This window comes from Bos javanicus, chromosome 5 (genome assembly GCF_032452875.1).
Source record: "Bos javanicus breed banteng chromosome 5, ARS-OSU_banteng_1.0, whole genome shotgun sequence".
Classification (NCBI taxonomy): Eukaryota; Metazoa; Chordata; class Mammalia; order Artiodactyla; family Bovidae; genus Bos; species Bos javanicus.
The window spans coordinates 35,919,613-35,946,519 of record NC_083872.1 but is presented as its reverse complement, the minus strand read 5'-3'; the positions used below and the strand labels follow the sequence as shown (position 1 = coordinate 35,946,519).

Here is a 26,907-nt window from a genome sequence, read left to right as displayed (position 1 = left end):
GACAGATTCCCTGCCCGGGGCGGGGCGCTGGAGAGCTTCCCCCGCGCGGTGAGAGCAGGGGAGAACTTAGCCGGGAACTGCTGGACAGCTCCGGGACCTCGCGCGCCCCCTGCCAAACACAGCGCCCAGGTCCGGGCTCCGGTTCTCCAGGACAAGCACACAGCATGAGGCAAGGGCAGCAGTCAGGGTGCCTGCCTATGCCAAAAAAAAGACAAAAATGGTAGATCGATAGATAGAGGTTCCTTTAAATTTTGAGGTAAATTTTGAATAATGACACTTAAGTCCCATATTGAGGAAGTTTGAAAAGCGATTAAAATGTTAATCTATACAAAGGACACGACTGAGCGACTTCACTTTCACTTTTCACTTTCATGCATTGGAGAAGGAAATGGCAACCCACTCCAGTGTTCTTGCCTGGAGAATCCCTGAGACAGAGGAGCCTGGTAGGAGGCTGTCTATGGGGTCGCACAGAGTCGGACACGACTGAAGCGACTTAGCAGCAGCAGCAGCAGCAGCATACAAACTAAGGTCAATTGAGTTTCTTAATTTTCCATCCAAACAAGTACATTCTGAATTCTCGAAAGGAGCCTACACAGTTACCAAAATACCTACTGGGTAGAGTCTGAGGTTCCAGCAGGGCAATATATACTCAATTATACTATAATAGGAGGAGGGCACAGCAACCCACTGCAGTATTCTTGTCTGGAGAATTCTATGGACAGAAGAGCCTGGCGGGCTATAGTCTGTGGGGTCACACAGAGTTGGACATGACTGAAGCAACTTAGTAGCATACTATAAAAGGATGAGTGGAACATATTTAGCTCTGTCCTTGGAATTTTTAAAGGAAAAATATCAGAATCTGGAAGTTTTTCCAAATTAAATTTAAATGATCTTTCCTTATCAGTTTTTCTATTTGATTCTATTTCTAATTTTGTAAACTTTTGAGAAGTAGATCCATACTTAAATGTGATGAAGTATTGTTTTATGTAACTTCACAAACTTTCAAAACTACACAAATGAAATTAATGTAATTGAATTGAATTAATTCAAAGGAAATTATTCATCAGGAAATTAAAGATCTTTCTATAGCAGTACAACCAAAGTAATGAATTGTAACACTATTTACAAAAGTGACATTGAAAACTGAAAGATAAAATCAGAGGAAAAAATAAATATACATATACACACATATTTAGAGGAACCAGAGATCAAATTGCCAACATCTGCTGGGTCATCAAAAAAGCAAGAGAGTTCCATAAAAATATCTATTACTGCTTTATGACTATGCAAAAGCCTTTGACTGTGTGGATCACAATAAACTGTGAAAAATTCTGAAGGAGATGGGAATACCAGACCACCTGACCTGCCTCTTGAGAAACCTGTATGCAGCTCAGGAAGCAACAGTTAGAACTGGACATGGAACAACAGACTGGTTCCAAATAGGAAAAGAGGTATGTCAAGGCTATATATTGTCACCCTGCTTATTTAACTTATATGCAGAGTACCTCATGAGAAATGCTAGGCTGGAAGAAGCACAAGCTGGAATCAAGATTGTCGGGAAAAAAATCAGTAACCTCAAATATGAAGATGATACCACTGTTATGGCAGAAAATGAAGAAGAACTAAAGAGTCTCTTGATGAAAGTGAAAGAAGAGAGTGAAAATTTTGGCTTAAAGCTCAAATTCAGAAAACTAAGATCATGGCATCTGGTCCCATCACTTCATGGGAAATAGATGGGAAAACAGTTGCTGACTTTTTCTGGGCTCCAAAATCACTGCAGATGGTGATTGCAGCCATGAAATTAAAAGACGCTTACTCCTTGGAAGGAAAGTTATGACCAACCTAGACAGCATATTAAAAAGCAGAGACATTACTTTGTCCACAAAAGTCCATCTAGTCAAGGCTATGGTTTTTCCAGTAGTCATGTATGGATGTGAGAGTTGGACTATAAAGAAAGCTGAGTGCAGAAGAACTGATGCTTTTGAACTGTGGTGTTGGAGAAGACTCTTGGGAGTCCGTTGGACTGCAAGGAGATCCAACCAGTCCATCCTAAAGCAGATCAGTCCTGGGTGTTCATTGGAAGGACTGATGTTGAAGCTGAAACTCCAATACTTTGGCCACCTGATGTGAAGAGCTGACTCATTGGAAAAGGCCCTGATGCTGGGAAAGATTGAGGGCAGGAGGAGAAGGAGACGACAGAGGATGAGATGGTTGGATGGCATCACTGAATCAATGGATATGGGTTTGGGTAGACTTCACCAGTTGGTGATGGACAGGGAGGCCCGGTGTGCTGCAGTTTATGGGGTTGCAAAGAGTTGGACATGACTGAGTGACTGAACTGAACTGAATACACATACAAAGAAACACAATATTGCCAATATCTTGATGTAGCCCAGTGAAATCTATTTTAGACTTCTAAACTACAGAAATGTAAGATAATAAATTTCTGTTGTTTTAATCACTAAATTTGTGGTGATTTGTTTCAGTATTCAGAGAAAACTAATATAAATACTAACCACATAAAGTTCAGTCAAAATGGTAGCTTCTACAAACCCTGTATTCATAAATACATCTCAAAGCTAAATAAAATTTCTAAGAATATTTTATTCACAGATGAACTTTAAATTAAAAAAGAAAGAAAAAATTCCCAGATGCCAGGGAAAAATAAAGATAACTGAAAATTGGCAGAAAAAAAACTGATTCAGGTGATGATTATCAGAGGGTAAGACACAGAGGTTTCAGATGCAGTACGTACCTCAAGACAATGGAGTAGAACTTTATCATCCACACGAGAACTAGAAACAATGAATTATGGCCAAAACCATAAGGATGTTACTGATCCTTTCAATAAGAATATGGAGATTTGAAGTATTATATTGTATATATATATACACACATATTTTGCATGTTGACCCAAGAACAAGAATGTTTGCCAGCTGCATATGACTGTAGGTGGAAAACAAAGTCATCTATCAGTTCAGTTCAGTCGCTCAGTTATGTCCGACTCTTTGTGACCCCATGGACTGCAGGATGCCAGACTTCCTGTCCATCACCAACTCCCAGAGCTTACTCAAACTCATGTCCATTGAGTCAGTGGTACTATCCAACCATCTCATCCTCTGTCATCCCCTTCTCCTCCCACCTTCAATCTCTCCCAATATCAGGGACTTTTCCAATGAGTCAGTTCTTCACATCAGGTGGCCAAAGTATTGGAGTTTCAGCTTCAGCATCAGTCCTTCCAATGAATATTCAGGACTGATTTCCTTTAGGATGGACTGGTTGGAGCTCCTTGCAGTTCATGGAACTCTCAAGAGTTTTCTTCGACACCACAATTCAAAAGCATCAATTCTTTGGCGCTCAGCTTTCTTTATAGTCCAACTCTCACATCCATACATGACTATGAGAAAAACCATAGTTTTGACTAGACAAACCTTTGTCAATAATGTCTCTGCTTTTTAATATGCTGTCTAGGTTTGTCATAGCTTTTCTTCCAAGGAGTAAGCGTCTTTTAATTTCACGGCTGCAGTCTACAGGCAGTGATTTTGGAGCCCAAGAAAATAAAGTCTGTCACTGTTTCTCTTGTTTCCCCATCTATTTGCCATTAAGTGATAAGACTGGATGCCATGATCTTCATTTTTTGAACGTTGAGTTTTAAGCCAGCTTTCTCACTCTCCTCTTTCACATTCATCAAGAGGCATTTTAGTTCCTTTTGCTTTCTGCCATAAGGGTGGTGTCATCTGCATATCTGAGGTTATGGATATTTCTCCCAGCAATCTTGATTCCAGCTTGTGCTTCATCCAGTCCAGCATTTCACATAATGTACTCTCCATATAAGTTAAACAAGCATGATGACAATATACTTGTATATTGACATAAGCCTTGACATATTCCTTTCTCAATTTAGAACCAGTCCTGCCGGGAGCCGGTGAGGCATTCCGCTCGTGACAAAGGTCATGAGGAAGGAGGCTCGGCATACGCAAAGGCGGGATCGAGCCTCAGGAGTCCGCCCGGATATTCTCGAGCATTTTCCCCCCAAAAAACCAGAGTCTGCCTACTTTATTGCTTTGTGCTCTCACCTCTGACTTTACTGGGGGCTGTCCCCTACCACCATCTCGCTCTCTCTGTCAAAGAGTTAACTTACAGCTCCAATTAATAACGTTCCTGGGCAATTAGGAGTGTTTAAATCCAAACCCCTCAGATGGCTCTCTAACTCGCCTGACAAGTTTACCCGGACTCCTGCAGCTATGCATACGATTGTTTACAGTCTCCCAGCCTCGAGAGGCACGGGAAGCTTAAGATATTCAAATAGCTTAGAGCCTCTCAGAGAGTTAGAAACTGTCAGAATAAACTAGTATAGGATTTCATTGATGAGTCAATGTTTGTTGCCAAGTTTTCACATCCCCTGAATTGTATCCTTGAATATGTATTAATTAATAGTGGGTATGTAGAAAAAATAAGTAGTGGCCTTGGTGTTAGTAACTTTAGACCCGTAAGGTAATAAATTCTTTCCTTTGTTGTAAACCCATTACACATCCGCCCTATAGGAATGCAATTTTATCTTCGGAAGATGGCGCCAAACCTTAAAATAATTACTCTTAGAGAAAATAAGTCTTTGTTGATAAGTCCTTGTCAAGAGTCATAAAATGTTAGTAGGCCTTCTGGCCAGAAGATGATGTAAATCACCTAAACCATTTGTATATGATAAATTTGCAGGAAAGAAACCCTGGTTTTTGATAAGAATCAAAGACTGCTGACTTTGCATCCCCTATTATCCTCTATGTGTAACTTAGGGTATAAAAGCCCCTGTTAAAAATAAAGCTACGGGCCTTGCTCACCAATGCTTGGTCCCCCCATGTCATTCTTTCCTTTAACTTCCGGCTGAAGTCTCCATCTGGAGCGTGGATATCCTCTGCGACCACTTATTTGCCTGGGCTTCTAAGACCCACTCGAGAAGGTGTCTAAGGTGGGGCACCTTCCGCTATTCGAGAGGGCGCCTGCGGCCTCCGTGGTCAGAGCTAACCTGGTGTCACGGGTTATATTGATTTTCCGCGTAAACCAAGCTACTCAGCCTCTTTTCTCCACTGAATTTTCCTACTGAGCTATCCTCATTCTATTACTCTTTATATCTCTAATTACCATTTGAATAGGTCGCTGACGCCGTCTCCCCTTCGAATACCCTGGATCAGCCGGGGCTGGTCCTTGGCACAGTCCATTGTTCCATGTCTGGTTCTAACTATAAAAAATGTCAAATCTCAAGCCTTGACATGAGCACATGATCTAAAGTTACATCTTCACTGGTATAAGGAATTCTAAAATCAAAAATTAGAATAAAACCCCCAGCATGTCATGAAGAAGCAAATGTAAGAATTCTATTAGGGGAGCTTCCACAACTTCTGGCATATAAAAGAAAAAATTCTGATGAAAATATAAGCACAAAATAATAACAATAATAAATTGCATTGAAGTAAAATACCATGAAAATCATTCAGGAGGCAAACACATGTAAAAAAAAGAGAATTAGTATCTCATGAACTCAGTATATCTGAAAAGCATAATCAAAAATACTAAAAAATATATTTTAAATCATTAGAGTTTTTAAGGCATAGAAAAAATAATGAAGGTGCAGAACTATGTGAGTAATTATTAGGCAGATTTCAAAGGAAACCAAATAGAACTTCTAGAAATAAAGTGAAAGTGTTAATTGTTCAATCGTGTCCAACTCTTTGTGACCTCATGGACTGTAATCCCCCAAGCTCCTCTGTCCATGAAATTCTCTAGGCAAGAATACTAGAGTGGGTAGCTGTTCCCTTCTCCAAGGGATCTTCCCGACCAAGGGATTAAACTCAGGTCTCCAGCATTACAGGGAACTCTTTACCATCTGAGCCACCAGGGGAGCCCTCTAGAAATAAACATATATCTTAAAAATTACATTTTTAAAAGCATTGGCTATAAAAAGCAGCAGATAAAATAAAGATGGAAATTAGGGGGGAAATGTAGGAATAAAAAATGAGATCTCAAGATATTGTTGAAAATCAGGCAAGAATGATAAGGAGATGGAAAACATGAAGAATGTTACAATTAGAAGAGCCAACACACAATTATTCAGAGACGTAAAATAAGAGACTATAGAAAATGGAAGGAGATGGTGTCACTGGAAATGTTTAAACAAATAAGAGTGAAAAGCTTTGAAGAATTAAAGTATGCATGAGAATCTAATCCTGGGTGAGACGGAAAAAGCAGACCTCACCCTTTCTCTCCCACTTAATGATTCCAAACCTGGTATGGTTTGAGTATTTGAATGCATAGCATATATGAGGACTCTGAAAATTAGGCAGTAGCAGGAAAACTGAGAAAGAAGACCAGAGTTTGGAGTACCACCACAGTGGCAGTGAGTACTTCTAAGAAATATACCATCACTCAAGTCATAGACTGCCTCTGGGTGATACACACATGAGATAAAACTGAATATACTATCATGTCTTTGAAATCTCTCCAAGAAGGCTAGTCAAAACTCACAGTCTAAATCTGACAAGGCCAACTGCCTGCTCTAAAAAAAAAAAAAAAAAAAAATGACGTGCTCTATAGTACTTAAAATTCAAAGCACTTAACAATATTCAAATGTTCAAGATATAATCTGAAATTATTTGGCATATGAAAAATGAAGGAAACTTCAACTTACATGAGAAAAATAAAATCAACATTTACCAATGCCAAGATAACATAGATGTTGGAATTATCTGAAAAAGACACTTAAAAAGCTATTTTAAAATACTCCATAAAATAAAGGCAAACAAATGAAAAGATAGAAAGTGGCAGCAAATAAATAGAAGAGATTAAAAAAGAACAAAGTGGAAATTTTAGAAATGGAAAGCATAATAACCAAAATTTAAGAACTCATTAGAATGGGCTCAGTAACAGAATGAAGATGACAGAGGAAAGAGTCAGTGAGCTTAAATATAGATCAGATGAAATGATCCAATCAGAACAACAGAAATAAGTTTTTTTGTTTGGTTGATTTTTGGTTTTGCTTTTGTTTTGTTTGTTTGTACTTATGTGAATATAGAATATAGAAAAAGGAACCTGAGACAAAATAACCTTAATATAATCAGGGTCCCAGGAGAAGGGAAAGAGTTCAATAGCAAAAAAAAAAGGAATATTTCAAGAAATAATGGCCTAACAGTTCTCAAATTTGCAAAAAGACATAAACAAGAGATTCAAGGAGCAGGGTGAATTCCAAATGGGATAAATGCAAAGGAATCCATGGCTAATCATATCATAATCAAACTGCTGAAAACAATAGAAATACAAAACTATCACAAAGAAAAAATTTTGAAAGCAAACAGAGAAAAATGACATATTACTTACAAGGAGGCAACAATTTGGATGAATGCAGGCTTCTCATCAGAAACCATGAAGGCCAGAAAGAAGGGAATAACATATTTTAAATTGTGCAAAGAATTCTATAACTGGTGAAAATATTCTTCAGGAATAAAAATGAAGGGAAAGCATTCTCAGCCTAAGAAAATCTATAAGAACCAATTGCCAACAAACCTCTTCTAAGACACTGCTAAAGGAAGTCCTTCAGACAGAAAGAAATGATAATAGAAAGACAATCAGCATATCAGGAAAGAAGAAATAGAGATAGCAGTGGTAAATATCTGGATAAATATAACAGATTATTCTTCTCTTGAGTCTTATAAAATATATTTGATAGTGTTATTAGTTTTCTATTGCTGGTATAGCAAATTACCACAAACTAGTGCCTTGAAATAATACAATGATGATCTTATAGTACAGTAGATAAATCTAACACTAGTCACCAGGCTAAGTTCAAAGCATTGACAAAGCTGTATCCCTTTCTACAAGAGAATCCATTTCTACATCTTTCAACTTTTAGAGAGTCTCTGCATTCCTTGGCTCATTGCTCTCTTCTCCTATCCTCAAAGCCAGAAACAGTGGGCTAAGTCCTTCACACAGTACATTCTCTCTGATTCTCTGACTACAATTCAGAAAGGTCCTTAATTTCTAAGGATTTAATATGATGACCCTGGGGCTATTGCATAATCTAAGATAAGTTTTCACATGAAGGCTCTTTATCACATGCACAAAGTTCCCTTTCCATATTCCTGGATTCCAGTGATTAGAGTGTGGACATCTTTGGGAAGTCATTCTTCTGGCTACTATAATGACTGAAAGAAAATTTTAAAGTTCTCCAAAGTGATTTCAATGGGCGTATATTTAATACGCAAGACAATCACAACATAAAAAGATGAAGAAAAAGGGACCAATACAGTGGAAAAGTCTCTATATTTCAACTGAAGTGGTAACGTAAGTCTAAGTTGACACTGAAAAGGTAAGTATGCATATTGTATTCTCCAGAACACTGAAAGCTCAGCTGGTAAAGAATCTGCCTGCAATGCAGGAGACCTGGATTCCATCCCTGGGTTGGGAAGATCCACTGGAGAAGGGAATGGTTACACACTTTAGTATTCTAGCCTGAAGAATTCCATGGCCTGTATAGTCCATAGGGTCACAAAGAGTTGGACACAACTGAGCGATTTTCACACTCACACATAAAAAGAGATATAGTTTAAAGACACAAGATTTAAAAATGAAATATTAAAAACATTCAGATAACTTGAAAGAAGACAGGAAATGGATTAAGTGAGGAACAGACAAATGAAGCAACAAAGTGAAAAGAAATAACCTAGAAAACCAAAATCCAAACATATACACATTGCACTAAATGTAAATGAACTAAAAGCGCAACAATTAAAAGACCAAAATTGTCAGAATGGACTTGAAAAATGTACCCCAACTATTGGCTGTTACAAGATACTTATTTCAAATATAATATGGAAGATCTAAGGCAAAGTATTAAGAAAAGATATACAGATATACAGACATTCATGTTTGATTCAAACATCAATCAAAAGAAAGTTAGAGTGGCTATATTAATATCAGAAAAACTAAATCTAGAGCAAAGAAAATTACCAGACATAAAGAGATACATTACATGAAAATAAATGGTCAATTCACAAAGAAGACATAACAATCCTACGTGTGCATGCACCTAGTAACAAAACTTCCAAGTACATGAAACCCAAGAGAAATTGTGCCAAAACTGAAGGAAGATATAAGAAAATACAAAATTATATTCAGAAACTCCCCACATTCCACTCTCATAATCAATGAAAATCTCCAGTATCAGAGAGTTTCAGTGCCAAATCTCACCAAACATTTAAAGAAAAAAAAAACAGCATCACATAAACTTTCCAAAAAAATAGAAGAGGAGGGAATATTTCCCAACTCTTTTAATGAGATTCACATTACTCACACCAAAATCAGCCAAAGCCACTATAAAACAAAAAAGGAAATTAGAACATAGACACAAAATACAGCTTTTGAACATACAGAATGTATCTTTTGAACATACATGTAAAATCCTTACAAAATATTGGTAAATCCAATCTGGCAAACTGTAAAAAAAATTATAAATTGCAATGAAGTAGGGTTTATCCCAGGAATACAAGGTTAAGTCATGTATTTTAATCAATCAGTGTAATCCACCTCATTTAAATCTAAAGAAGATACATTATGTGGTCATATCAATTGATGCAAGAAAAGCATTTGACAAAATTGAACGACTGCTGATGATAAACTGAATAACGAACTACAAAGTAAAAGTAGAAGGAAGCTTCCTCAATACAGTAAAAGATATTTTAAAAGATTCTACATTAACAAGGTAACGTTAGGTTGAAGTTTCTAATCAATGCAGTGAGCCAAGAAATAAAAGTCATTAAATTAGAAAAGAAGAAATGATTTTTCCTTAGATGATTTTGCATCTACATTTAAAAATTTGCTACTAGAATTAGTGAGTTTAGCAGTGTTACCAGACCAACATGAAGAAACAAATTTTGTTTCTATATGTTAGCAAGGAATAACTGAAAATATAAATTAAAAAGCTATACCATTTTATAATAGCATTAAAAATATAAAATATTCATGGAAAAATATGAATATACACAATATTTTATATAGAAGATGACAAAATTTTGCTGAATGAAATTAAAGAAGACCTAAATTGATGAAAAGATTTATAATCCTCATTAATTAGAAGAGTTAACATTTTTAAGGTATCAGTTATACTCATCTTTATCTACAGATTCAAGACAATCAAAATGTCAGTGGGCTTTTTGGTAGCAATTAACAATAGTTGTATAAGAAATACCACTCAGTCATAAAAAGAACAAAATAATGCCATTTGAAGCAACATGGATGGAACCAGAGATTATCAACTAAGTGAAGCAAATCAGAAAGAGAATGACAAATACAATATGATATCACTTATGTGTGGAATCTATAATATGACACAAATGAACCTATTTGTGAAATAGAAACAGAATCACAAACATAGAGAAAAGACTGAGTGTTGCCAAGGGGAAGAGGATTGAGGAAAGGATATAGTAGGAGGTTGGTGTTAGCAGATATAAGCTTTTATACAGACAGTGGATAAACAACGTCTTACTGTAAAGCACAAGGAACTATATTCAATGCCGAGTGATAAACCACGGAAAAGAATATGAGAAAAAGAATGTATAAGTGTATATAGAAGAGGTGGCAAGGATACACAGAACTATATAAATAAGGTCTTAATGACCCGGATAACAGTGATGGTGTGTAACTCACCTAGAGCCAGACATCCTGGAGTGTGAAGTCAAGTGGGCTTTAGGAAGTATTACTATGAACTAAGCTAGTGGAGGTGACAGAATACCAGCTGAGCAATTTAAAACCCTAAAATATGATGGTGTTAAAGTGCTGCTCTCAATATGTCAGCAAATATGGAAAACTCAGCAGTGGTCACAGGACTAGAAAGGGTCAGTTTTCATTCCAATCCCAAAGAAGGTCAATGTCAAAGAATGTTCAAACTACCATACAATTGCACTCACTCTACACACTAACAAGGTTATGCTCAAAATCCATCAAGCTGGGCTTCAGCAGTATGTGAACTGAGTACTTCCAGATGTACAAGCTGGGTTTATAAAAGGCAGAGGAACCAGAGATCAAACTGCCAACATTCACTGGATCATGGAAAAAGCAAGGGAATTCCAGAAAACGTTTACTTCTGCTCATTGACTATGCTAAAGCCTTTGACTGTGTGGATCACAACAAACTGTGGAAAACTGTTAGAGAGATAGAAGTGTCAGACCACCTTACCTATCTCCTAAGAAACCTGTATGCGGGTCAAGAAGCAAAAGTTAGAAGTGGACATGGAACTATGGACTGGCTCCAAATTGGGAAAGGAGTACGTCAAGGTTGTTTATTGTCACCCTGCTTATTTAACTTAAATGGAGCGTACATCATTCGAAATGCCAGGCTGGATGAAGCTCAAGCTGGAATCAAGATTACTGGGGAAATATCAATAACCTCAGATACGCAGATGATAGCACCTTTATGGTGTGTCATAAAGAGTGTGACGCACCAAAGAGCCTTCTGATGAAGGTGAAAGAGGAGAGTGAAAAGCTGGCTTAAAACTCAACATTTAGAAAATGAAGACCATGGCATCCAGTCCCATCACTTCATGGCAAATAGGTGGGGGAACCATGGAAACAGTGACAGACTTTATCTTTGGAGGCTCCAAAATCACTGCAGATGGTCACGGCAGCCATGAAATTAAAAGAGGCTTCCTTCTTGGAAGGCAACCTATGACAAACCTGGACAGTGTATACCTTTGCAAAAAAAAGGTCCATATAATCAAAGCTACAGTTTTTCCAGTAGTCATGTATGGATGTGAGAGTTAAACTATAAAAAAAGCTGAGCCCCAAAGAATTGATGCTTTTGAACTGTGGTGTTGGAGAAGACTCTTGAGAGTCCCTTGGACAGCAAGGAGATCCAGCCAGTCCATCCTAAAGGAAATCAGTCCTGAATATACAGTGGAAGGACCGATGCTGAAGCTGAAACTTCATAATTTTGGTCACCTGATGTGAAGAACTGACTCATTTGAAAAGACCCTGATGCTGGGAAAGACTGAAGGCGGGAGGAGAAGGGGAGACAGAGGATGAGATCACGGACGCAATGGACATGAGTTTGACTAAACTCCAGGAGTTGGTGATGGACAGGGAGGCCTGGTATGCTGCAGTCCATGGAGTCGCAAAGAGTCAGACGTGACTGAGCAGCTGAACTGAACTGATGGTTTCCCCAGTAGTCATGTATGGATGTGAGAATTGGACCATAAAGAAGGCTGAGCACCAAAGAAATGATGCTTCTGAACTGTGGTGCTAGAGAAGACTCTTGATAGTCCCTTGGATTGTACGGAGATCAAACCAGTCAATCCTAAAAGAAATCAACCCTGAATATTCATTGGAAGGACTGTTGGTGAAGATGAAGTTTCAATACCTTGGCCACCTGATTCAAAGATCCAACTCACTGGAAAAGACCCTGATGCTGAAAATGATTGAAGGCAAAAGGAGATAAGGGTGGCAGAGAATGAGACAGTTAAACAGAATCACTCACTCTTCAGACAGAAAATTGAGCAAATTCAAGAGACAGTGGAGGACAGAGGAGCCTGGCATGTTGCAGTTCATGGGGTGGAAAAAGTCAGGCGATACTTAGCAAATGAACAACAATTATATATATATATCTGAATCACTTTGCTCTATAGCAATAATTGACTCAGTTCAGTTCAGTTCAGTTCAGTTGCTCAGTCATGTCTGACTCTGCGACCCCATCAATTGCAACACGCCAGGCCTCCCTGTCCATCACCAACTCCCGGAGATCACTCAAACTCACATCCATCGAGTCAGTGATGCCATCCAGCCATCTCACCCTCTGTCATCCCCTTCTCCTCCTGCCCCCAATCCCTCCCAGCATCAGAGTCTTTTCCAATGAGTCAACTCTTCGCATGAGGTGGCCAAAGTACTGGAGTTTCAGCTTTAGCATCATTCCTTCCAAAGAAATCCCAGGCCTGATCTCCTTTAGAATGGACTGGTTGGATCTCCTTGCAGTCCAAGGGACTCTCAAGAGTCTTCTCAAACAAACACCACAGTTCAAAAGCATCAATTCGTTGGCGCTCAGCTTTCTTCACAGTCCAACTCTCACATCCATACATGACCACTGGAAAAAGCATCCTTTTTATCTATCTTTTTGTCTATCCTTGACTAGACAAACCTTTTTTGGCAAAGCAATGTCTCTGCTTTTCAATATGCTATCTAGGTTGGTCATAACTTTCCTTCCAAGGAGTAAGCATCTTTTAATTTCATGACTGCAATCACCATCTGCAGTGATTTTGGAGCCCAAAAAAATAAAGTCTGACACTGTTTCCACTGTTTCCCCATCTATTTCCCATGAAGTGATGGGACCAGATGCCATGATCTTCAGTTTCTGAATGTTGAGCTTTAAGCCAACTTTTTCACTCTCCACTTTCACTTTCATCAAGAGGCTTTTTAGCAGTCCATGGGATCGCAAATAGTTGGATACGACTGAGTGGCTGAACTGAGAGTATTTTCATTATCTTATTTCAAGCTCGCAGGGCATTTGGTCCTGTCTAAAATGTTCATGACATTTAGTCCATAACAAAAGATCCTTGATATTCCATCTTGTTCCAAAAACCATCTGGCATGAACCAAAATATACTCCTGAATATTTTGTATGGGACCAAATGCCAAGGATCCTCTGGCATAGAACAAATGTCTTACAGATATTTTGGACAGGATCAAATGTCTGCTAACCAACTTCAAGATTATACTATAATTAATTAAAAAAAAAAAAGATTATACTATAAAGCTTAAGTACACAGGATGGTCTGGTATTGGGATATATCTACCAGTAGAATTAAATAAGAATATAGGAATAGACTCATATATATATATATATATATATATATATATATATAGTCTATTCCTATATATATATATATATGAGTTATTGCTATTTTACAAAGGCAACTAGATATTTCAATGGAGAAAGGATTTTTTTTAACAATGATACTTGAACAATTGGACATCTGTATGGAAAGGAAGGAAAGGAAGATAAGAGGGAGGAAAAAGACGGAGAAGCAGGGGAGGGAGAGAGGAGACAGTATGAAAGGGAAGGAGAGGAGAGGAGAGGGGAGAAGAAAGGAGGAAGGGAGAGAAATCTTATCTACAGTCTTTATCTTGCACCATATACAACAATTTACCTGAAGTGGACCATAATCTTAGGTATAAAAGCTAAAACTTTAAAACTTTTAGAAGGAAACATAGTTGAAAATCTCTGTGACTTGGGTTAGGTGAAGATTACTTAAGCAGCACACAAAATTTACATTCATTAAAAGAACTGATAAATTGTGCTTCAAAATTTAAAACTAACTTTTTGGAAGACATCATTAAGAAAATTAAGACAAAATACAGAATATAAGAAAATATTTGCAAACCATATATCTAATAAATGACTCATATTCACATTATTAATATATGGGCTTCCTTGATGGCTCCGGGTAAAGAATCCACCTGGCAATGCAGGATACACAGGAGACTCACATTCGATCCCTGGGTGGGGAAGATCCTGTGGAGGACGAAATGGCAACCCACTTCAGTATTCTTGTCTGGAGAGTCCCTTGGACAAAGGAGCCTGGTGGGCTACAATCCACAGTTGCAAAGAATTGGACATGACTGGGTGACTAAGCATACACACATGCATTCATATTGTATAAAGAAGTCATACTTCAGTAAGACAAAGTTTTTAATTTAAGAAGAAAACAGCCAAAATATTTAAATGGTGCTGCACTCAGACACTCTGTCATGTCCAACTCTTTGCAACCCCATAGGCTGTAGCCTACCAGGCTCCTCTGTTTATGGGATTCTTCCAGTAAGAATACTGGAGTAGAGTGCCATTTTTTTCCTCCAAGGGATCCTCCCGACCCAGGGGTCAAGCCTGCATCTCTTACATTTCCTGTACTGGCAGGCAGATTCTTTACCACTAGTGCCACCTGGGAAGCCCAAATGTTTAAATAGACGATTTACCAAGAGAAGATACAGACGGCAAAAAGAAGGTCATGAAAAGTGCAATATCGGCAGTCATTAAAGAAGCACAAATTAAAACCACAATGAGAGGCACACTTATTAAAATAGTTAAAATTAAAAGGACTGAGAATTCCAAGTGCCAATAAGATACAAAGTGGCATGAACTCTTACACTTTATTGGAGGGAATCAAATGATACTCAAGAGAAATGAAAACAGAGACTCATAGTAGCTTTATAAATTTTAACCAAATGTAGAAAGAACCCAAATGTCCACAGACTAAATTTTGGTAAATTCATACAATGGAACATGATCCATCATTGAAAAGCAATGAACTCCTAAAACACTTTCATGTGCTGCTGACTATGACAAATTCGGGATGATAAGAGGGTGATTCCTGACTCATTTTCTCATTTCCTTCATTTTATATTAAGAATCATCAGAGAACCTTGGTTTCTACTCCAGGGCTCAAGATAGAGTGGCTCAGATTTATTTAACCAACCATAGACTCTTAACATCTTCCTTGCCCCACGTGTCATTTGAAAGGACTCAACACTCCAAGATTGCTGGGAGAAATATCAATAACCTCAGATATGCAGATGACACTACCCTTATGGCAGAAAGTGAAGAAGAACTAAAGAGCCTCTTGATGAAAGTTAAAGAGGAGAGTGAAAAAGTTGGCTTAAAGCTCAACATTCAGAAAACTAAGATCATGGTATCTGGTCCCATCACTTCAAGGGAAATAGATGGGGAAACAGTGGAAACAGAGGCTGACTTTATTTTTCTGGGCTCCAAAATCACTGCAGATGGTGATTGCAGCCATGAAATTAAAAGACACTTACTCCTTGGAAGGAAAGTTATGACCAACCTAGACAGCATATTAAAAAGCAGAGACATTACTTTGTCAACAAAGGTCTGTTTAGTCAAGGCTATGCTTTTTCCAGTGGTCATGTATGGATGTGAGAGTTGGACTATAAAGAAAGCTGAGTGCAGAAGAATTAATGCTTTTGAACTGTAGTGTTGGAGAAGACTCTTGGGAGTCCGTTGGACTGCAAGGAGATCCAACCAGTCCATCCTAAAGCAGATCAGTCCTGGGTGTTCATTGGAAGGACTGATGTTGAAGCTGAAACTCTAATACTTTGGCCACCTGATGCGAACAGCTGACTCAATGGAAAAGGCCCTGATGCTGGGAAAGATTGAGGGCAGGAGGAGAAGGGGATGACAGAGGATGAGATGGTTGGATGGCATCACCGACTCAATGGACATGGATTTGGGTGGACTCTGGGAGCTGGTGCACAGGGAGGCCTGGCGTGCTGTGGTTCACGGGGTCGCAAAGAGTCAGACACAGCTGAGCAACTGAACTGAACTGAACACTCCAAGAAATTTTTGGTGAGGTTTTGTCAAAGCAACAGAATCACAAATTATAACAGAATGATTCTAAAAGTAGAATTAAACTAGAAGGGGTACAAAAACATGAAAGGAGACTGATAACACTAAAATAGCAAAAAAGAAAAAATATAAAAGAATAAAGATTAGTAAAAGCAGCATCTCAAAATGAGAATGATTATGTAAAATATGGGGAAAAAAAGAGTGGTAAATGAGAAAAGAGAATTTACTTAACAAAGATGCCTTTCCTGCCAAAGTACCCTCATTGTGACAGTAGAAGGGAAAAGAAATACCATACCCCTCTGGGACATGGAAGAAGGTTAAGTTTCAGTCAACATTTTTTATATTCTACCCATACTTTGAACCACTCACAAAACCTAACTGAAACTCTCTAAGAAAAATAAGGGAAGTTAGTGCTTCAAATCCAGTTCTAGGAGCAGCATAGCAAAAAGAAACAAGTTGGAACTTAATGAGGAGCTTGGAGTCAAGGCCCTGGCCCAGCACCTCTTTCCTGAGCCAAACACAACTTCCCTCCATCCAGATAGCATAATAACGATCCCAGGACTGCAGGTGGTCAAGTCTAGCTATCCCAGGACTGCAGGCGGTCAAGTCTACTTTGAAAATTGCTGTGTGATATATAAATGCTAGTTCCCCTGTTGTCACATTGAACTGTGCCACATCAAGGTTGGCCTGTTTCTGTCATTCCTCTTTGTGATTCAGTTAACATAATGCAAAATACCATGAATTAAAATCAGTCTGTGAGAACAGGCAAGGAAAACGAACTGAATATGTGTAAATGGTTAACTAAATAGCACTATTTGCTAGTGAGTCTTGTGGGTTGAAATATATATATATATGTGTGTGTGTATATATATATATATATTAATTTCACATATATACATATATAGTTCTGAGACGAGGACTGACTTACTGGCTTATCAAATGTTTCTAGTCTGCAAGAGCCATGCATCATCGGCTTAAAAACATATTCCACCATGCAGCCCTTATTTTTACCTGCCAATAGGCGAGCAGATTGAGCATTGGTTGCTTTTGCCAATACGCTGCAGCACTTAGTGTTCATTTGAATAGAATAAAGCATCCATGTGGACTCACCTGGTCTGCTGGCTTCTGGCCTTGCCCAAAATTTTCTGTTAAAGGAGAGGGCTTTGCCTATAAGAGACAAAGTAACTTTCCCCAGGAAGGCTAAAGGTGAGAATATTCCTAATGATATCCTGCAGCCAACTTTACTTATATCAGATTTTCCCCTTCATCTTGTAAACGTAACTCCAGAAATGGTAAATATAGAAGTCATTAAAAATTCCATTTTCAAAGGAAGAATTTTATTTGATTCTGCCTCTGCTATCAGCAAAAATCATTCTCCTTTTCTAAGGTTATTCATAGCCCACATCTTCAAGGAAATTTATTAAGTTCAGGCCTCAAGACACAATAATTCAAAATCTTTTCTGACTCATCACATAATTCTTAGTGCTTAGCTACTGACATTAGAATTTTCTTTTTGATGAACATATAGTTACTAGATGGAAAGTCCAGACAAGCCAAGTCCAAATGCAAGGCTTGAGAACAAGGATAAGTTTATGTTAGTGTCTTAAAGAGGCTGGGAGGAACTCAGATTCAGCATGAGCCTGGCCAAAGTGTCTATTCACACATATCATCAAATCCTCTGACAGGAAGAAAAACCTCAAGAGTTATGTCACCCTGACAGAGACAGACTCTATCTCCACCTTTACTGTCTTGGCTGAAAGCTGGAGTTGAGAAGGCAAAGAGAAAGACAGAACTGCTGAGTGAGCAGGGAAATAAATGCGTTCATGGTGCATTGGGTCTTCAGGTCATCCTCCTCCTTTCCCTGTATGAGCTGACTTGCCTTCACAGAATCAGGGACTTGCTGGGAATACTGGCTGTCATTCATGGTCATTTAGTAGGAAAGCTTGGAAAGTTCTCATTTTACAAACCAAGATGCAGACAACTCAAGCAATCTGTTCAAAAAAATCACACAACTAATTAATTTCAAAGCTACCACATAAGCCTCATTCTCCTAATTTAGTCATTTATACAATAGATATTTCTCCATGCCTCAGAAGACTCTTGAGGTTCCCTTGCACAGCAAGGAGAAAAACCAGTCAATCCTAAAGGAAATCAACCCTGAATATTCATTGGAAGGATTGATGCTGAAGCTGAGGCTCCAATACTTCGGCCACCTAATGCAAAGAGTCAATTCATTGGAATAGACCCTGATTTTGGGAAAGATTGAGGGCGTGAGGAGAAGGGGACGGCAGAAGATGAGATGGTTGGATGGCATCACTTAGTTTTTTAAGGCATCATTTAGTTTTTAAAGGAATCTCCATATGGTTCTTCATAGTGGCTGTATCAATTTACATTCCCTGCAACAGTATAGATGGGTTCCCTTTGCTCTATATCCTCTTCAGCATTTATTGTTTATAGATTTTTTTTGATCATGACCATTCTGACTAGTGTGAGGTAATATCTCATTGCAGTTTTGATTTGCATTTCTCTAATAATTAGTAATATTGAACATGTTTTCTTGTGTCATCTGTATATCTTCCTCAGGAAATGTCTATTTAGATCTTCAGCCTAGTTTTACATTGGGTTTTTTTTTTTAATATAGAGCTGCATGAGTTATTTGTATACTTTGGAGATTAATGCCTTGTCAATTGCTTAATTTTACAAATATTTCTCCCATTCTGAGAATTATCTCCTCATTTTGTTTATGGTTTCCTTTGCTGTGCAAAAGCTTTTAATTTTAATTTGGTCCCATTTGTTTATTTTTGCTTTTATTTTCATTACTCTGGAGGTGGATCAAGAAGATCTTGCTGTGATTTGTCAGAGAGTGTCCTGCCTATGTTTCCCTCTAAGAGTTTTATAGTATTTGGACCTACGTTGAGGTCTTTAACCCATTTTGAGTTTATCTTTGTGTATGGTGTTTGAAAGTATTCTAATTTCAATCATTTACATGTAGCTGTCCAGTTTTCCAGAGCCACTTATTGAAGAGACTGTCTTTTCTCCACTGTATATTCTCGCATCCTTTGCCATAGATTAGGTGAAAATAGGTATGTGGGTTTCTCTCTGGACCTTCTCTCTTGTTCCATGAATCTATGTTTCTGTTTTTGTGCTAGTTGTTGCTGTTGTTCAGTCACTAAGTTGGGTCTGATTCTTTGCGACCCTATGGACTGCAGCACACCAGGCTTCCCTGTCCTTCACTATCTCCCAGAGGTTGTTCATACGTAGGTCCACTGAGTGGGTGATGCCATCCAACCATCTCACCCTCTGTTGGCTCCCTCTCCTTTGTGCCCTTTTTGTGCCAGTACCACACTGTACTGTGGCTTTGTGGTCTACTCTGAAGTCAGTGGGCCTGACTGCTCCAGCTCCATTTTTCTTTCTGAAGGTTGCTTTGGCTGTCAGGGTCCTTTGTGCTTCCATACAAACTGTAAAAGTAAAAATCTGTGGAAAATGCTATTGGTAATTTGATGGGTGCTGCCTTACAGCAGTAGATTGCCTTGGATAGTATAGTCCTTTTGACAATATTGATTCTTCCAAAGAACATAGTATATCTCTCCATCTCTTTGTACCATCTTCGATTTCTTTCATCAAGGTCTAACAGATTTTTGAGTACAGGTCATTTGCCCCCTTAGGTAGATTTATTCCTAGATATTTTATTCTTTTTAATGCAATGATAAATAAGATCTTTTCTTTATTTTCTCTTTCTCATCTTTCATTGTTACTGTATAGAAATGAAACAGGATTCTGGGTATTTATTTTGTATACTGCAACTTTACCAAATTAATTTTTTTTCTTTTATTATTATTATTATTTTACTTTACAATATTGTATTGGTTTTGCCATACATCAACATGCATCCACCACAAGTGTACACGTGTTCCCCGTCCTGAACCCCCTCCCACCTCCCTCCCCATACCATCCCTCTGTGTCATCCCAGTGCACCAGCCCCAAGCTTCCTGTATTTTGCATCGAACCTGGACTGGCGATTCATTTCTTATATGATATTATACATATTTTAATGCTGTTGATGAGCTCTAGTAGTTTTCTGGTTGCATCTTTAGGGTTTTCTAGGTATAGTATCATGTCATATGCAAACAGTAAAAGTTTTATTTCTTTTCCAATTTGGATTTGTTTTATTTCTTTTTCTTCTCTGACTGCCATGGCTAGGACTTTCAAAACTATCTTGAATAAATATGTCTAGAGTAGACATCTTTCTTAATCATTTTAGGGGTAATGCTCTGAGCTTTTCACCATTGAGCATGATGTATACTTTGGCCACCTGATGCAAAGAACTGACTTACTGGAAAAGACCCTGATGCTGAGAAAGATTGAAGGCAGGAGGAGAAGGGGATGACAGAAGATGAGATGGTTGGATGGCATCACCAACTCAATGGACATGAGTTTGAGTAAGCTCCAGGAGTTTCTGATGGACAGGGAAGCCTGGTGTGCTGCAGTCCATGAGGTCACAAAGAGTCGGGCACAACTGAGTGACTGAACTGAAGATAGTTGTGGGTTTGTCATACATGGCTTTATTATGTTGAGGTAGGTTCCCTCTATGCCCACTGTCTGGAGAATATTTATCATAAATCAGTGTTGAATTTTCTAAAAAACTTTTTCTGCATATATTGAGCTGATCGTATGATTTTTATTTTTCAACTTGTTAATTGCTATATTACATTGACTGATTTGTGTATACCTAGAAATCCTTGCATCCCTGGGATGAATCCTGCTTGATCATAGTGTATGATCCTTTTAACGTGTTGTTCTTTTTGGTTTGCTAATACTTTGATGAGGATTTTTGCATCTCTGCTCATCAATGACATTGGCCTGTAATTTTCTTTTTTTGTAATATCTTTGTCTGGTTTTGGTATTAAAGTGATGATGGCCTTGTAGAATGAGCTTGGAAGTATTCATTCCTCTGCAATTTTTGAAAGAGTTTGAGAAAGGTTGGTGCTAACTCTTCTCTTAATGTTGTATAGAATTTGCCTGTGAAGCAATCTGGTCCTGGACTTTCATTTGTTTGAAGTTTTTTAATCATAGTTTCAATTCATACTTGAGATTGATCTGTTCATATATTCTATTTTTCCTGGTTCAGGGTTGTAAGGTTGTACCTCTGTAAGAATCTGTCCATTTCCTCTATATTGTCCAATTTATTGGCATACAGTTGCTTGTAGTACTCTCATGATCCTTTGTATTTCAGTGGTGTCACTTGTAATTTCTCCTTTTTCATAGTCCTCTCCCTTTTTTTCTTGATGAGTCTGGCTACAGGTTTATAAATTTTGCTTATCTTCTCAAAGAATCATCCTTTAATTTTATTGATCTTTGTTTTTATTTTCTTCATCTCTAGGTATTTCTATTCTGATCTTTATGATTTTTTTCTTTCTAGTAACTTTGGGTCTTGCTTGTTCTTTTTTCCCTAGTCTCTTTGGGTATAAGTTGCTAAGTAAGGTTGTATAGCTGAGATTTTTCTTGTTTCCTAAAGTAAGATTGTATTGCTATAAACTTCCCTCTTAGAACTGCTTTCACTGTGTCCCATAGGTTTTGGATCATTGTATTTTCATTGCCACGTGTCTCTAGGTATTATTTTATTTCCTCTTTGATTTCTTCAGTTATCCTTTTTTTTTTTAATAAAATGTTTGCCCTTCATGTTTTTGTGTATTTTACAGTTTTTTTTTTCCTGTAATTGATTTCTAATCTCATACCATTGTGGTCAGAAATGATGCTTGATATTATTTCAGCTTTCTTAAATTTACAAGACTTGACTGTGACCCAAGATGTGGTCTATCCTGGAGAATGTTTCATGTGCACTTGAGAAGAAAGTGTATTCTGCTGCTTTTGGATGGAATGTCCCGCAAATATCAATTAAGTCCATCTGTTCTAATGTTTCATTTAAGACTTGTGTTTCTTTATTAATTTCCTATCTGGGTGATCTGTCCATTGGTGTCAGTGGGGGATTAAAGTCCACTATTACTATGTTACTGTTGATTTCCCCCTTTTTTGACTGTTAGCATTTGCCTGGTATATTGAGGTGCTCCTATGTTGGATGCATGTATAACTGTCATATCTTCTTCTTGGATTGATTCATTGACCATTATATAGTATCCTTCTTTGTCTCTTGTAACAGTCTTTATTTTAGACTCTCACTTACATGGGGGTCTCTCTTGTCCTTTTAGGTGTCCAAGGTTCCCTGCTTGTATTCAGCAGGTGCGCTGTGAGAACTGTTCCATTTGTATTCTTGATACATCTGTGGGGAAAGACGAACTCCATGTCCTCCTAACTCCTCCACCATCTTGCCAGACCTCTCACTGATCTATGCTCAATAGCTACAGCAGTGCATGGCACATTGTAGGTGTCAGTAAATATGTTGATTACTCAAATAACATATATAAACACACCTAGTATGTGTTGGGCATATAGTAAGCATTCAATAAAATGGTAGCTATTATTACTTAGTTTTTACTAGAGTGTTTAAGCTTTCTATCAACAGGACATAATCCTTAAGGGCATGTAAAACCTCCTCAGTATCTTCTACAGATCATTCTACATAATTGCTAAGATGTAGCAAAAGCCCCCTTGTTCATGTTCGGATCACTGTTATACATTCAAAATGGGTTCAACATATCATTTTTTCCCTAAAGTCTAAGGTCTAAGGTCTCAGTTTCTAAGCAAAACTTCTTGTATAAAATTAGCAGCAGTTCCGTAACACAAATTTTTTTAGCAACAAAAAGGAATTGACAACTTACTTTTGCTTGCTATTTATCTTAGTACTTCAGGCTCTTATTGATTATACATAAAAACGTGCCTCAAAATGCCTCCAATTTAGGATGAAGCATGGAAATTCATTTCATTTTCTTCAGTTTCCTCTCTCTCCCCCAGAAAACTGCATCAATATGACTAGCAACCATTTTTTCAACATTACAGTCATATTTTCAATCTTTTTGCCTACTTCCTTCATCCACACATCAAATTTTTTTTCCTTTGGTTTAACTATTGTAGCATCTTGTTTCTTCCTATAGACTAAGTACAATTATTATTATTATGTTATTATTTATCATCATCAAACTATTACAGATGAAGAAACCAAAGCATAGAGAAATTAGGCAAACTGCCTAAGGTCATATCAAGTAAGGGGCACAATTGGAATATGAATCACAGCAATTTGATTCCAACATCCAAACCCTTTTTTAAAACTTTGTAACCATAGAGAGGATGTCAGTTTAACTCTTTGGAAGTTCATATACCAAAGAAACTTGTTTTTCGTGACACTCTATCAGCACATGTACTAGCTTGCTAGGGTGGCCATAACAAATTACCACAAACTAGGTTGCTTAAGACAAAGAAACTTCTGTCACAGGTCTGGAAAGTAGAAGTCTGAAATCGAGGTGATGCTCTGAAGCCTCTAGAGGAGGATCCTTTTGCTTCTTCTAGTTTCTAGGAGCCTCAGGTACTCCTTGGTTTGTGGTTGCATAACTCCAGTCTCTGCATCTGAGACCAAACTCTTTATCAGTTCTTTCTATAAAACCTCTCTGAGCCTAAGTTAAATACATCAAGTTCTTTTCAGCTCCAAAATTCTATTATTCTAAACAAAACAGACAAATTAACCCTTCAAATATTTACTAATTGTCCATAATCATATAATCATAATTTTTCTAATAATAATTTAGCATAAAAGAGTCTCTTTCACTTAAATGACAATTGTTAACATTATTTTAACACAATTAAGTGAAGAGATGGGAATACCAGGTCACCTGACCTGCCTCTTGAGAAACCTGTATGCAGCTCAGGAAGCAGCAGTTAGAACTGGGCATGGAACAACAGACTAGATCCAAATAGGAAAAGGAGTACGTCAAGGCTGTATATTGTCACCCTGCTTATTTAACTTATATGCAGAGTACATCATGAGAAACACTGGGCTGGAGGAAACACAGCTGGAATCAAGATTGCCGGGAGAAATATCAGTAACCTCAGATATGCAGATGATACCACCCTTATGGCAGAAAGTGAAGAACTAAAGGGCCTCTTGATGAAAGTGAAAGAGGAGAGTGAAAAAGTTGGCTTAAAGCTCAACATTCAGAAAACTAAGATCATGGCATCCAGTCCCATCACTTCATGGCAAATAGATGAGGAAACAGTGGCTGACTTTATTTTTGGAGGCTCCAAAATCACTGCAGATGGTGACTGCAGCCATGAAATTAAAAGACACTTACTCTTTGGAAGGAAAGTTATGACCAAACTAGACAGCATATTAAAAGGCAGAGACATTACTTTGCTAACAAAGCTCCATCTAGTCAAGGCTATGGTGTTTCCAGTAGTCACACATGGATGTGAGAGTTGGACTATAAAGAAAGCTGAGCACCAAAGAATTGATGCTTTTGAACTGTGGTTTTGGAGAAGACTCTTAAAGAGTTCCTTGGACTGCAAGGAGATCCAACCAGTCCATCCTAAAGGAGATCAGTCCTGGGTGTTCATTGGAAGGACTGATGTTGAAGCTGAAACTCTAATACTTTGGCCACCTGATGCGAAGAGCTGACTCATTTGAAAAGACCCTGATGCTGGGAAAGATTGAGGGCAGGAGAAGGGGACGACAGAGGATGAGATGGTTGGATGGCATCACTGGCTCAATGGACCTGGGTTTGGGTGGACTCCGGGAGTTGGTGATGGACAGGGAGGCCTGGCATGCTGCGGTTCATGGGGTTGCAAAGAGTCAGAGATGACTGAGTGACTGAGCTGAACTGAACTGAAGTACTTCTGAGATCTAATGGGTACTTCTTTCCTATGCAGAGTAGGTAGATGTTGCAAGTCAGAAGTATTGCAGAGCAACACTGTACTATCTTCAACTTAGCTGGCTAAGGTTTGAGACTGTTGATGTTGTTTAGTCACTAAATCATGTCCAAATCTTAGCTGTGCTCTTGCTCTAAGCACCTAAGCAAGCCTAACAGCTGGGTCTCCCAAGCCTTCTGATTGTGAATGTCCATATAGCACCTTGAACAATGGGGATACCAGTTATATTTGAACCTTCAAAAGCTTCTTCCTGCCCTTGGGACAGTGTCCAAAACCCTAAACCTGCCTACAGAAGATTTGTTCAAACTATCTGTGGTGACAGACTAATTTTTTCCCAGTTTTATTGAAGTGATGGACAAATTTTTATTTCTAAACCATCATGAATCAACAGATTAGAGATTCAAAATTTTATATTTGTAAACTATAATAAAATGAACTTCTAGAAAAAAAAATTTTTAAGGCATAGAAACTCAACAGACCTAAAATTACATTTCAATAGATCTAATCAGAACAGACATAAAAGAGAAAAATTATAGAAACTATGTACATTGTTTATAGAAAACTTTCACATAGATTAAAATGGAGAATTGTTGATTATGTACATAACTTTTGTTATTCACAATCATAAAGAACAAAATTTATAAAGAAAATAGAAATCCCCTGTATTAAATTGCTTTACACACGCTTTGAATGAACACTGCATATATCAACAGTTGAATGTTTTCTGCTTGTTAACTTATCTGGGTTGGATTGATGACAATGCTGCTCTCAGGGGATAGCATACATCTATGTCTTGTTTTATTAACACTCATCATAGAGAAATCAGTCCTACATGATATACTGGCAGGAATGGAAGAAAATGAGTCACTGTAAGCTCAGGATATTTGTTCTTAATTTTTATCTAATGTGAAGCAAATGATGTATATTTTCAAAATTCATCTTTAATTCTTTATCAGTAAATAGTTACAACAATTTGTCATGTAAAGTCATGGCTAAACCTACATCATTTTTCAAAAATGGAAAGGAAAGTTGGATCCACTACTATTTATGCATAGGTCTTCTTTTGATATAAAGTAAAATCCCATAACTTCTATCAAATTTGTAAAGTATTCACAGATGTCAAGGGGGCTTCCCTGGTAGCTCAGCTGGTAAAGAATCCACCTGCAATGCAGAGGACCCCTGTTCAATTTCTGGGTTGGGAAGATCCACTGTAGAAGGGATAGGCTACCCACTCCAGTATTCTGGCCTGGAGAATTCCATGGACAGAGGAGCTTGGTGGGCAACAGTCCATGGGGTCACAAAGAGTCAGACACAACTGAGTGACTTTCACTTTCACAAATGTCAAAATTACAAGATCAGTTATGCCATCAGTATTTTTTGTTAAACTGTGGAATAATTGAAAAGAAACTGTTCTTCTAAGCTTCAAACTCTTAATTGTACCCTTCAGTGTTATCTATTAATGAAATATAGTTTGCATTACTTTCTTACCTGAATGTATTTAGATCATTTAAAATATCAAAGACATCAGATATATATACAAATCTGTGCTGTCCAATTCATAACTTTAAAATGTTGAAATAAAATTGATTTCTTATCTTGCAAAAAGATTAAGAGCTTCTTTTGTGACTTAAACATTCTCAACTGAAATTTTTCCCTCTATAATCATAACTGAGCATGCAAAAACAGATGCTTATGACCAGCTTTCAT

General features: G+C 37.8%; 1 protein-coding gene across 1 annotated transcript in view; it reads right to left on the bottom strand.

Annotated features, from left to right (window-relative positions):
• The window catches only part of NELL2 (neural EGFL like 2), a 460,086-nt gene that overhangs the window by 383,078 nt on the left and 50,101 nt on the right, over positions 1–26,907 (bottom strand). The window lies entirely within an intron of this gene.